General features: G+C 50.3%; 2 protein-coding genes across 4 annotated transcripts in view; both read right to left on the bottom strand.

Annotated features, from left to right (window-relative positions):
• The window catches only part of BDKRB2 (bradykinin receptor B2), a 28,795-nt gene extending 21,523 nt beyond the window's left edge, over nucleotides 1–7,272 (bottom strand). Inside the window, exon 1 of the mRNA XM_061159378.1 lies at nucleotides 7,240–7,272. The gene's annotated coding sequence lies outside the window, so the exon portion shown is untranslated. The remainder of the gene's footprint in view (nucleotides 1–7,239) is intronic.
• Nucleotides 1–7,356, bottom strand: part of BDKRB1 (bradykinin receptor B1) — a 57,590-nt gene extending 50,234 nt beyond the window's left edge. Inside the window, exon 1 of one of the 3 annotated variants that reach the window (XM_061159383.1) lies at nucleotides 7,240–7,356. The gene's annotated coding sequence lies outside the window, so the exon portion shown is untranslated. The remainder of the gene's footprint in view (nucleotides 1–7,239) is intronic. The other 2 variants (XM_061159382.1, XM_061159380.1) reach the window with 2 other exon arrangements.
• Nucleotides 7,357–12,251: the final 4,895 nt, after the last annotated feature.

Below are 12,251 nucleotides of genomic sequence, written 5' to 3'. Positions count from 1 at the left end.
ACCCTGACATCTTAGCCCGCCGGGGAAACACGGTGTCCTTGAGGGGGAGCCAGACCAGGCCCCGAGCACAAGGGGGGTGCACTCAGGCCAGCAAGCCCCTGAGCATCTCTGTCCCCTCAGAGAGTTTCCTCCACCCCTGCACGGGGCAGCTTTGTCAGAGGTATGGCAGCCATGGTGCCTGGGTTGGGGGGTGCTCCCCCGATCTGGGCTCCAGCCTGGTCTAGCCCACCACCTGTCCTTTCCCATTTAGATGTGCCCTTCACGTTACAGGGCTGGACCCTCCTGGGAGAGAACTTGACCTCTGCCCACAGTGACAGGGTACAGCCTGCAGCAACTAGGTGGGTGCTTCAGGTCCCCTTGCACACTGCAGCCTGGAGCTCTGCTAGGCGCTGAAGTAGGAGCTGGAGATGGACAGATGGCTAAGGCGAGGCCCTGGCCTTTGTGGGGCTCATGGACTGCAGGACAGACAGACACACAGACAGCTCCAATACAGCATGACTAGCGCTGTCATTAAGGGCCCAGAGGCCTTTGTGGGGGCACTGAGGAGAGACTTAGCCCTCTGAGAAGGGTGTAGAAGACTTCCTGGAAGGAAGGACCCCTTCATCTTAAAGGCTGAGTAGGAATAAGGCAGATGAAGAAGCTCAAAGAAGGTGTGGAAAAGCATTGTAGGCATGGGAACAGCATGAACGAAAGCTCAGAGGACCGGAGAGGTGATGTGCATAGGATCCTGGTAGCTCAGATTTTCCTCGGTTTCACACTAGCTTTGTCCCCTCTCTGCTGGGAAGGGTCAAGCCCTCCAATAAGGTTTCAGCTCCATACTTGGGTGTTCTTGCTTTAAGCCTGGGAAGTGCCCCATCTCTAAGTCTCTTGGCAGCTTTATCACAGGCCCGTTTCCTAGCTCAACCCTTGGAGGCTGGTGTGGGGAGAAGCCTGCCTTTGCTTTCCCTTACTTGGGATTTTCTTTTCAGTGAGCCTGTGGGGAGTAGATGTGGCAGGGGGAGCATAGGCCCTTGTAAATCTGCTCTGAGAGTTCTTTCATCACATTATAAATAGCTCAGTTCTACCCTGGTGGCCTTCACTAGGCCTGTACTTCCCAAGATAAGATGCAAAGCAGACCCTTGAATTCAAATGCCCACAGGGGCCCGTTAAGGTGGGGGTACTGGAGGTACCAGATGCTCATGCTGGGTGAGCCGTGGGCACCTGGAGGGTCAAGGTCTTACCTGAAGAGCTGAGTGTGGCCAGGTGGGGGATTCAAGTTCAGCCTTGCCCAGAAACATCTGCATTTCTAGAGAAGTTGGCAATCTAAATTTTTTTAAGTGACACATCCCAGTTTTGGACTTCCCTTGTGGTTCAGCTGGTAAAGAATCTGCCTGCAATGCAGGAGACATGGGTTCAATCCCTGGGTTGGGAAGATCCCCTGGAGAAGGGAAAGGCTACCCATTCCAATATTCTGGCCTGGAGAATTCCACGGACTGTATAGTCCATGGAGTCAAAAGAGTCGGACACGACTGAGCAACTTTCACATTTACACACCCCAATTTTAACATACTGACTCTTTTAAAAAGGATAAGTGGCTAAATACTTAGCATATCTGTGAGGCTGTTGTTCCGTGGGATCTGATGAGACTTACACATAAAATGTTGAAGCAGGCCCTGGGCCATGGCACTGGGCAGGGCCTTTAGCTCTGCTTTCCCGCCTTCAGGGACATGGAACCCCCACCCTCCCACCCCCACCTCCAGCACTCCCTCCCCTCCCCACCAGGGAGCAGGAGGCCAGGATGGAAAGAAGGCCTTCAAGGGGCTGACAGAAACCTCCAACCAAGCAGAACCCCCTTCGCACGGCCTGAGAAGGCCGGGATGCTGAGCCCAGCTCTGCTGCTGGCGGCTCTTGACCATCAGTGAAGTGACCACTCATCACTCCCTCAACTTAGAATTCTCCACGTAGCACGAATCACTTCCTGTATTTCCTTTTCCTCCCCTATTTTCATAGAGCCAAGTTTTCGTTTTCCCTTAGATGAGATACTGTTATTAATGTTTTTTCCTTTTCTAATTAATCATCTTGTTTTGTCACCGTTATTTTTTCTCCTACTTCTTTTTCTTTCTTCTACTTTTTTTGGGTCTATCTAACTTCTTGAACTGAACATTTTATTCATTGACTTGCTATCTCTATGTTTATGCATAAAATAATGTGATAATCTTTATAATAATAATTATTTTAACATGAATTTTCCTATGAGTATGGCTTTGGCTGCATCCCATAAATTTGATTAACTGTGTTCTTATAACTGATCACTTCTCAAAGATCTGTAACTTCACTTCTGATGCTCTCTGATAGAAGAGTTCTGAGGAGGAGTGTTTTGTAAAATTTACAGTGATTTGTTGTGCTTACTTTCTATATTTGATGTTTATTTCCACAGTATTGTCAAGTAGTACAGCCTGTAAGAGAGCTATATTAAACTTTTCTTTAGGGCCTAGAACATGGTCAATTTCAATCAATATTCCTTAGAATGTATTGACTCTGCTGAGTACAAAGTAACATAATTATCATTAACTTATCATAACTTATAATAATGTATTACAAATATAATATATAATTATATATATACTCTTCAGTTCTTCTAATGGTTATCTTTAAATTGTTAACAAATATATTAGATCTTGTATTCATCTGTTAGCATTAATAGTAGAAAAGTAACTCCTCTTCCAGTTAAAATAAAATCTTCAGTGTAAATCAACCATGGTGGTGGTGGTGGCGGTGGTTTAGTCACTCAATCGTGTCCAACTCTTTGCAACCTCATAGACTGTAGCCCGCCAGGCTCCTCTGTCCATGGGATTTCCCCGGCAAGAATACTGGAGTGGGTTGCCATTTCCTTCTCCAAAGTCAACAATACTTCAGTTTAAAAAATCTTTAGCACACTTTTCCTTCTCCCTTCCTTTTCTTTCCCCATTTTCAGATGTAGCTGAAATCATAAGAATTTTTTTGTTCCAGATTATTTCCTAATTTTTATATCTTTTTTAAACATGTAGTTGTCCAAACAGTTACAGAGCTTCACAATCACATTACCACCAATTTGCTAGCCATACCTTAGAACTGAACTGGTTTAACTGATCAACTACTTTCCCCCTGTAACTCGTCTTTCCTTTTCTTGAATTATTTGATGGGATTAATTTCATCAAATTTGGCTGGAAGGTGCAATTGCAGAGGCTCTGGAAAGACCCAGAAAGCCTCCGTCTGCAGTCAGGGTGTCACCCCTGGTGTGCAGGTATTCCCAGTGGGTGCCGTGCTCTGGGCTGCATTCAGTCTTTTCCCAGGAGCGGTTGCTAGTTGGGTGGGGGAGGCAGAACACCACATGGTGTTTCCAGAGCCCCAAATCCCAGTGCAGGGGAGCTAGGCTGGGAGCTGTCTGGGGCCCCGAGTTCTCAGGGACAGTGTGTCTGTCAGTTCCTGAGATGAGATGGGAGGGACAGTGATGGAACCCCAGTTAGAGGGTTTGGGGACCCTGAATCTCAGCCATGGGGATTAAGAGGATGGGTCTGGGGTTGGTGGCTTTGGGGCCTGGGGCAGGGACAAGGCCTAAGTTCCCCTCGAGTTTGCTTCCCCAGAAAGCCCTTTGCTAGGGCATCGTGGTCCATGGCTGGTCTTTCCCAGTCAGGCCACACCCGCCCTGGAGTGTGGCCGCCTGGGAACCCTCAGGCTGCAATGACTCCACTGCAGGGCAGACAACACCCTGGCGGTCCTGTCCCCAGAGCCGGTCCCTCTGCTAGGTGGGCACCTGCAGTGAGGCTGTCCCGCAACCCCACTTGCACTGCATCAACACCCTCTGAGCTAAACCCCCTTGGTCCTCAGAAGGAAGAGTGACTATCCCCATTGTACAGATGAGAAAACTGAGGCTCAGAGAACTTCTGCAGCAGGAAGCAGTCAGAATTTGAACCCAGAGCCCATGCTTGTTCCACCCTGCTTCGTGCAGTGATGATTTTTTTTTTTCTAGAGGGGGTTCACATTTTTCTAGCCTCCAGAACCCTAGAGATCCCAGAGTCAAAGGAATGCCTTACTCCTTGGGTTTGTTCTGGAAAGTGTATTTTGATTAAAGAGGTGTAGATGTTTCACTCAGGGAGGACCCATAGGATGAGAATTATACAGTTCAAATCCAAGAGATAGAAAGTGGGCCAGCGGTCAGTGGAAGAGGGATTTAGCTTCAGTCTAAGTGAGGAAGGACTTTTTAACACTATAATCCTCCCAAGATGAAGCAGGCAGACTTAAAAAGTAGTGAGCTTCCCGTTCTTGGAAGCACGTGCACTAGGAAGGTTACTCGGAGTTCAGGGGACTCCTGGGCTGGGTGGGCATCAGAAGTGACACACTGAGTCTTGGGATCAAGTCTTAGGAAGTTCTGCTCATTAGACTCGTGGCCCTGGGATACCCTAAGTGCCTTCCGAATCTTCAAAACACAGTCCTGCTGTGTGTTTAAAAAAAAATTTAAATAGACTTTGTTTTTAGAGCAGTTTTAAGTTCACAGAAAAATTGAGCAGAAAGGACAGAGTTTCCAAATATTGTACCTCCTGCTGCTGTACACAAACTAACATCCTGCACCCGGAGTGCTGCGTCCTTACAATCAACAAGCATACGGCGGCACATGGTGTCACCCCGTCTGTGGTTTACATTAGTAAATGTGTGGTGTACGTTCTGTGGATTTGGACACATGTATCATGACATGTCGGAGAAGGCCATGGCACCCCACTCCAGTACTCTTGCCTGGAAAATCCCATGGGTGGAGGAGCCTGGTGGGCTGAGGTCCATGGGGTCGCTAAGAGTCAGACATGACTGAGCGACCTCACACTCACTTTTCACTTTCGTGCATTGGAGAAGGACATGGCAACACACTCCAGTGTTCTTGCCTGGAGAATGCCAGGGACGGGGGAGCCTGGTGGGCTGCCGTCTATGGGGTCGCACAGAGTCGGACACGACTGAAGTGACTTAGCAGCTGCAGCAGCATCATGACACGTATCCACCATCACAGCGCGCTGTGTGCTCTGCGGCATACAAGGTATTAATGCCTCAGCCAGGTACTGAACCCACGCACCCTGCAGTGGCAGCGTGGAGTTTTAACCCCTGAACTGCCAGGGAAGACCCAAACCACCATAATTTCATGCAGAGTAGTTTCACTGCCGTAAAAATCCTCTGTGCTCTGTCTGTTCATCCCTCCCTGCCCACAACTCTGGCAAACACTGATCTGTTTTGCCTTTTCCAGAATGTTATGTAATAGGAATCCTACAGTATGTAGCTTTCTCATATTGACTTCTTTAACTTAGTAACATGCTGTATACTTGCAGTGCTTGCCAAGTGATCAGTATTCACTTATTCATTTATCCATCCATCCGTTCATCCATGCATCCACTATTTAGTCATTCAGCAAATACTGACTGGCGTCCGCTTTATACTAGGCACGGTTTAAGAGCAGGTGAGGCGGCTGTGAACGGGACAGACACGGTCCCTGTTTTTATTTTGAAAACCAGAATCCCCTGCTGGGTCTGCAGGCCCCTCTCCCGTGCCCCGGGTGCACCCTCTCTGACCCTGAGGTGGCCCAGGTCAGGAGGACAACCCTTAGTCTTACCCTCGGACCCCCTCTGAACTTTTTATCCAGACAGAATCACCGTGTGAGCAGAAACCATGTGGCATAGCTGTTTCCCCTGCTTGATGCCATGGGACAGCATCTCCCCAGTTCTGTCTAATCCGAAGTCCTTACATCTCACCATCAGTCAATCATCAGACTGCTCACCAGTGATAGACTTGAGTCACCAAGTGGTTGAGGACTTCCCAGACCCTAAGCGAAGGGCTTTGCTGGGTTACATCCTGACTCGGAGGCTCAGTTTCCTCATCTGTCCCGTGAGGATCCCAGAGCCCACGATTGCCGGGGTTTTGTGAGTCCAGGGCAGAGCAGGGATGAGACCCTGTGGCCCTGCCGGTGGGGCGAGCACGGAGCCTGCATTTGCAATGTTTTCAAAACCCCTTCTCCTGACTCCAGCCCCTGTTTGGCTCCTGTTCTGAGCAGGAGAAAAACAATAAACGCGCCCTTCTAGCTTTTGGGTCTCCTGTTGTGGAATATCCCCACCACTCCCTCTACTGCCGAGGCCCAGAAGGACACAGAACACAAAAGGACTCCAGCGACCTGTGGGTTGCTCCCTCTACCCCCAGCCAGCCAAATCCTTCTCTTGCTGAGAGGAGGAATATGGGACGTGGTTGGTCCTGACCCTCCCACCCCCGCAACGGCTCATACCTGGGCTGAAGCTCCCACTTCCTGTGGTTGCAGGAGACGCAGGGAGCCTGACTCAGGGATGCACATTCTAACCTGCCCCGGAGAGAGCAACGCCCACCTCCCACCCTGACCCAGGTTGGTAAAATTACCTGCCCTCGGCAGTTCTGGTAACAGCTATGATTTATCAAGCACCTACTGCATACGCAACACTTCATCAGCCTATTTCTCTCTTTGCCACCACCCTGCCATGCCAGCTTTCTGGGTCAGGAAACTAGAAAAAAAATGGATGCAAACACGTTACCCAGGGGATGAGAGCAGAACTTGATGCTAGCTAGGTCTGGATGCAGAACTGATGCTCTGAACCAAGGTACTGTTTTATCCCTCCATCCTAGCCACCCAGGACCAGACAGGAGGGATGAGAAGCTTATCTGAATCATCATCACAGCCACCTCAAATGCGAATCAGCTAAAGTTTACAACCCCTCTCATCTGTGCTCTGAATAACTCCAGCTATCCCGGAAAGTAGGTGAGCAGGGTACTTTACAGATGAGAAACTGAGGCTCAGAGAAGTTAAGTAACTTGTCCAGGGTCACACAGGGCCAACGAGTGGCAGGGCTATGAGTGCAAAGCCAGATTCTGGAGTCTAATCGCCACACCTTTCTCACTGCAGCTCGCTCGCTTCTCCCTGCTTTAGTGCAGGAATCCACCCTGAGCCTATAAAATCAGATCACTAAATCGCTCACACAAACACACACCTGCCTGCCTGTCTCCTCAGTTCAGAAAGAAGACACACCTAGAACAAAACAAGAAAATTTCTCTTGCTCGGAACCCTTCCTGTTACTTGTAAGGAAGGAAGGGAACTTTCCCAAGCTCCCCAGGAGCTGAACAAAACTTCTCTCCCAGCCTAGGGATCAGCCCCTGGGTGTGTCACCCATCTGCCTGCCCTCCCTCTGTGCTGGGTCTGCCCGTCCAGCCCTGCCCAGCACCCACCTTGTCCGGAGCATAATCGAGGGCACCTCCGTGGCTCCCTGGTCCAGCAAGGCTCCCTGAGGTCCCCTGTCCTCCGAGGAGCCTCCAGAGCGGAGCTGGAGTGGCGGCGGGAACAGCTCATCTTTCAAGGGCTGGGTCGTGATGTCATCGCCCTTCTAGGCACTTCCTCCCTCCACCTCCAGCCTAGCCAGCACTTCAGCTTCTGCCCAGCGCCCTCCCTAACCAGGCTGGCTACAGTTTCTAGAACCCAGACCTGCAGAGGCCAGGCAGGGTGGCTGCAGCTGCCCAGGGCTCCTCCTGGCTTCTGAGCCGGGGGAGCTGGGCGAGCCGCGTGGAAGACCTCCAAGTTAGTCCGCGGAGAGTTCTATTGTGTAGACAGGCTGCCCTTGAGAGGCTCTGGTTGGCAAACATGTTCTGGGCTCCGAGTCAGCCCGGGGTTTTCAGCCCCGCTTCCCTGGCGAAAAGCCCCGGGCAAGTGACTTAACCTCTCTGAACTCTGAAATGGAGGGGATGGTGACAACACTCAGAAGGGGTGTGGTGAGGATTAGGAACAGTCCTGACAAGTATATGGCTTTTACTGTGGCAGGCGCTTTGTAAAGACATAAATGCATTCACTCAGTTAATCCTCCTAGGAACCCAGGCAGTGTGGTTCCAAAGTCTGTTCTTAACCACTTTCCCATTCTTTCTCTCAATTAAATGAAACTATGGATGTGAAATTCAGATACCTAACAGGTGGCCCCTAAAATACTAGCTTTCTTCTTTCTGGAGTTGAGGTAGGGAGCTGACACACTCCACAAGGGAACACATTTTTCTAAACAGCATGCTTATAGCAATAAATCATGATTTGTTTTCCCAGGTGGTTGTTTTGTGTCTGAGTTTAGGTATAAACAATGGGCATTTGCACAGAAGGTAGAAGCAGAGTTTGACCAGGGAGGCAGGGGAGTTCCTATTTTTTTTTTTTTTAATGCCATGCAGGTGGAGAAGGCAGTGGCAACCCACTCCAGTGTTCTTGCATGGAGAATCCCAGGGACGGGGGAGCCTGGTGGGCTGCTGTCTATGCGGTCGCAGAGTCAGACACGACTGAAGCGACTTAGCAGCAGCAGCATGGAATGCAGGAGATGTGGGTTCGATCCCTGAGTCGGGAAGATCCCCTTGAGAAGGGAATGGCTACCTATCTTAGTTCTCTTGCCTGGAGAATCCCATGGACAGAGGAGACTGGTGGCTACAGTCCATGGGGTCACAAGGAGTTGGATACGACTGAGCAGCTAACACACACACACACATACACACACACCCAGCACATGCTCCCAAAGGAATGACGGCAGTAGACACTCAGAAACATCTTCAGAGATAGAACACCTTTCCTGGTCCTGTTTCCCGGTGACACTTAAGGTTTTTTGTGCTCCTGAGACTCAGCCATTTTTGGGGGGTGTCTGATCATGGTGTCCTCTCACTTTAACACTGATTGACTTTCTTGGCTTCACCCTGGAGACTTACTGACAATCCACAGCACTTAACACTCCCGAAGCCTAGAAGCTGGAAAGTGCATGGGCCTTCAAATGTTTTTGAAAAAAAGTCTCAAAGCCTTTTTTTTAAGACAGAGAAGATAACATGGGCCTGGTGGGGCTGGGGATAGACAGAAGGTCAGAATCTCACTTTCTGTCTCCCCTCCACTTGTAACTTCTCTCTACCAACTCTTCAAACCAGCTGTGGAGTCCAACTTGATCATCAGATAGCCACCTGATGTGAAGAGCGGCCCATTGGAAAAGACCCTGATGCTGGGGAAGATTGAAGGCAGCAGGAGAAGGGACCGACAGGATGAGATGGTGGGATGGAATTATCGACTCAAGGGACATGAGGTTGAGCAAACTCCAGGAGTTGGTGGAGGACAGGGGAGCCTGGCGTGCTGCCGTCCTTGGGGTCGCAAGGAGTTGGACACGACTGAGCGACTGAACAACTACAATCATCAGAGAGATGGGGAAACGAAGCTCTGGAAAGATTTATAGGGAGATCTGGGATTTAGACCCAGCTTGGCTGTAAACTGGTCACATAAACTTGATTGCGGTCTTTCCCAACATGGTGTCTCAGTGACTCCTCGGCACAGTGACTGATTCTGCCCTGCTGGAACTCCTTAATATGAGGCTTCCAACCTTCCAGGTGGGGGCAGGGCTCTGTGGACAGAACCGCCCAGGGTCTACCGGCCCTTTAACATGGCATACAGAACAGTGCTTTTTCTGGGACAGAAGATCTATAGATTTCATCAAATCGTTGAAATGATCTTCGATGATCCAAAGCATCTTGAGACCCCCGGATGTCAGACAGACAGAGACCTGGTGAGGTCCCTTCCAGCTCACATATTCTAGGGTTCTACATCTACGGGATGGAGAATCCTCAAAGGCCTGAATCCAGTGCCGATGCTTCTGTAAATACTGTTGACTGAGAGAGCCCCAACAGGCATCCGTCCATCTGTAGAAGTCTCCGTCCACCACTGTAATATCGTTTGTTGGTAGGGGAAAGGGGATGCTATCTTGACTCAGTTTTGAAGTCCTGGCTGGGAGCTGGTCAGTTCTTCTTGAACAGCTAGGATCACATTCCCATCACTTGTTTTCTCGGGCTCTCACACTTCAGGCCACTCTGCGCCTGCCCTAATCACACTGGGGCCAGGTGCCAAACACCTATGGGCAACCCCATACCCCGGAATTTGCAAAATTATCCAGATTAGCCAATCCACAGGGAGCCTGAGAAAGCTGCCTAACCCATCCTGCTTGCTCTACGTAAGCTCTCTCACAGCTCCAGCTTGCTGTTTCCATGTCCCTGGTACAACCCCTGTGTGGCCCTGCCTGGAAGCCTTCTCTCCTTTGGATCTGTAAGTAACAAAATCTGCTGCTTTTCATCTATCTGAGTGTCATTGTATGGTCTCTCCCTAGCAAAAGAATCCTTAAATCTTATAAAATAATCACCACTCTTCCATTCATCCACACTTGTATCTACCCATTCACCTGTCCTCCCATCCATCCACCCACCCTCCCATCCAGCCACTCATTTATCAGACATCCCAGAGGCAGAAGTGAATGAATCGATACTCTCATGCCTGGGAGGAGCCTGAAACCAAGCAGGACCCTGTGGGGCTCTTGGGCACAAAAGCCTTTCTGTGTCCCCTTCCCTGAGTTCCAAAGGGTAGGTTCAAACATGCTAATCAGGGAATGAAGAGACAAGGGAAGAGCAGTCAAGAAACAATAGTGCAGCCTTGGGGCAGGGTCCTGGTTCCGCCTAAAGCAATACACATAATATATCTTTGAGCCTTCTCAGCAGAACAAAAATCCCCACCAAATGGAAGATGTTAACCACTTGATGAAGCCCTCTTCATTCCAGAGATGGTCACAGCTCACCCTTCATCACCAGATGATCTCTGGATTGAAGAAATGCGGGCCCTGCATGCACCCTCATCCTTGTCAGCAACCCAGCCCCTTGACTGTAAAACTCCTCACAAGCCCCCAGGGGTTGGGGACACATAGTTTTGAAGGTATTAGCCTGCTGTGGCCCTCTTGGCCTGGCAAAGCAATAAAACTTTTTTTTTTTTAATCCACTCAAAATTCTATCTCTGAGAATTAATTCAGTGTTGGGGTACAGAGGTGAAAACTGGCTCCAAGCCTATTACTGAGGCCAGTCCCCTGCCCAGGGGCAGATCTCGGGTGGGGAACCATTTGGAAATGAACTTCTCATGGACTCAGTCAGAACCCACACTCATTTATATCTGAATCAGCACTTCATTTTTGCTTTGAGAAGACTTGATGAAACCCTGCCTGTGAAGCTGGCACCCCTGACTTCTTATACCCCTTCACACTCATCTGCTTGGCTCGGGTCACAGTGGGCCTCAGCCCTGCCTGGACTCTGGCTCCAGCCAGCGGCTGTTTTCAGGGTGAACAGAGCAGGACCAAGTTCCTCCTGCGTGACCCTGACAAGTCTCTGCATTCAACCAGGGCCCCTCTGTGGCTTGGTAAGAACCCACCCCAGGCCTCTCCAGCTCATGTCCAACCCTAAGCTTCAGCATCATGGAGTCACCTAAGGCTCTCGGATGCGGCAGATGGCAGCTGAAACATACCTGCAGTGCTCTCTGCCTGGAGCCTCCTTCCTTGGGAAACGTCCGCTCTTCTCTTAGGGGCTGCTTATGGGGCCGTTCCCTGATGTGCCTGGTGAAAGGTCGGGTATGTTGAGACATGCCCCGGAAAAGTGCTGCAAGGCAAATTCCAGAGGCTGGCTAAACTTCCGGGGACCGACCCCCTGCAGCCTGGTCCAATGAGGTACCGACCCGGAGCCCTCGGACACTAACCGCCTCTGTAGCCCGCACTTTCTTCCTTATATGAAAAGACCTGGCTTAAACGCCGGCCCTGGCTATAAAACCCCTCCCCACCCCCTCATACCTCGCAGACTCCCCTTGTCTCCTCGCCTGCCCGCCCCGGGGAGTTCTGCCCGAGAGCGACCGCTCAATAAAGGCCTTCATCAACGGTCCTTAGAGGCGGCTTTTTCTTCCCGCAGCGTTTTTCTAACACCTGGTGGGGACAGCACCCCGCCTGCACTCAGCAGCCTGACTGTCTTCCTTCACAGCTCTGGGGTTTTTGTCCATGGTCCCTGGACATGAACCCCACAAGACAGGGGCTCCTGTCTTATTTATCACTATTTGTCATCTAGAGCATAGCGGGCCCACTGTGAGCGCCTGCTGATGGAAGGAAGAGACAGCTCAGTTTTGGGGCAAAAGCCCCCAAATCTAACCTTTCCTCTGGGGTGGAGAAAAGACCCCATAGAACAGAACAGCACAAAGCAGGCTATGACATGTATGCACATGTTTGTTTATATGTGTCTGCCCCTCTAACCCAGTATTGCGGAACAGTCTCTACAAAGGTCTGTGTTTGAGACTGAGGTCCTCAGTCCCGTCCCCAGTAAAGCCCTTTTCCGTCTGCCTCCAGGAAGGGGCTGTGCTTTTGCCTGGATCTCTACAGTCTTGACCAGAAGCA

The sequence above is a fragment of the Dama dama genome, chromosome 13 (genome assembly GCF_033118175.1).
Source record: "Dama dama isolate Ldn47 chromosome 13, ASM3311817v1, whole genome shotgun sequence".
Classification (NCBI taxonomy): domain Eukaryota; kingdom Metazoa; phylum Chordata; class Mammalia; order Artiodactyla; family Cervidae; genus Dama; species Dama dama.
This window is presented reverse-complemented; position numbering and strand designations above follow the sequence as displayed.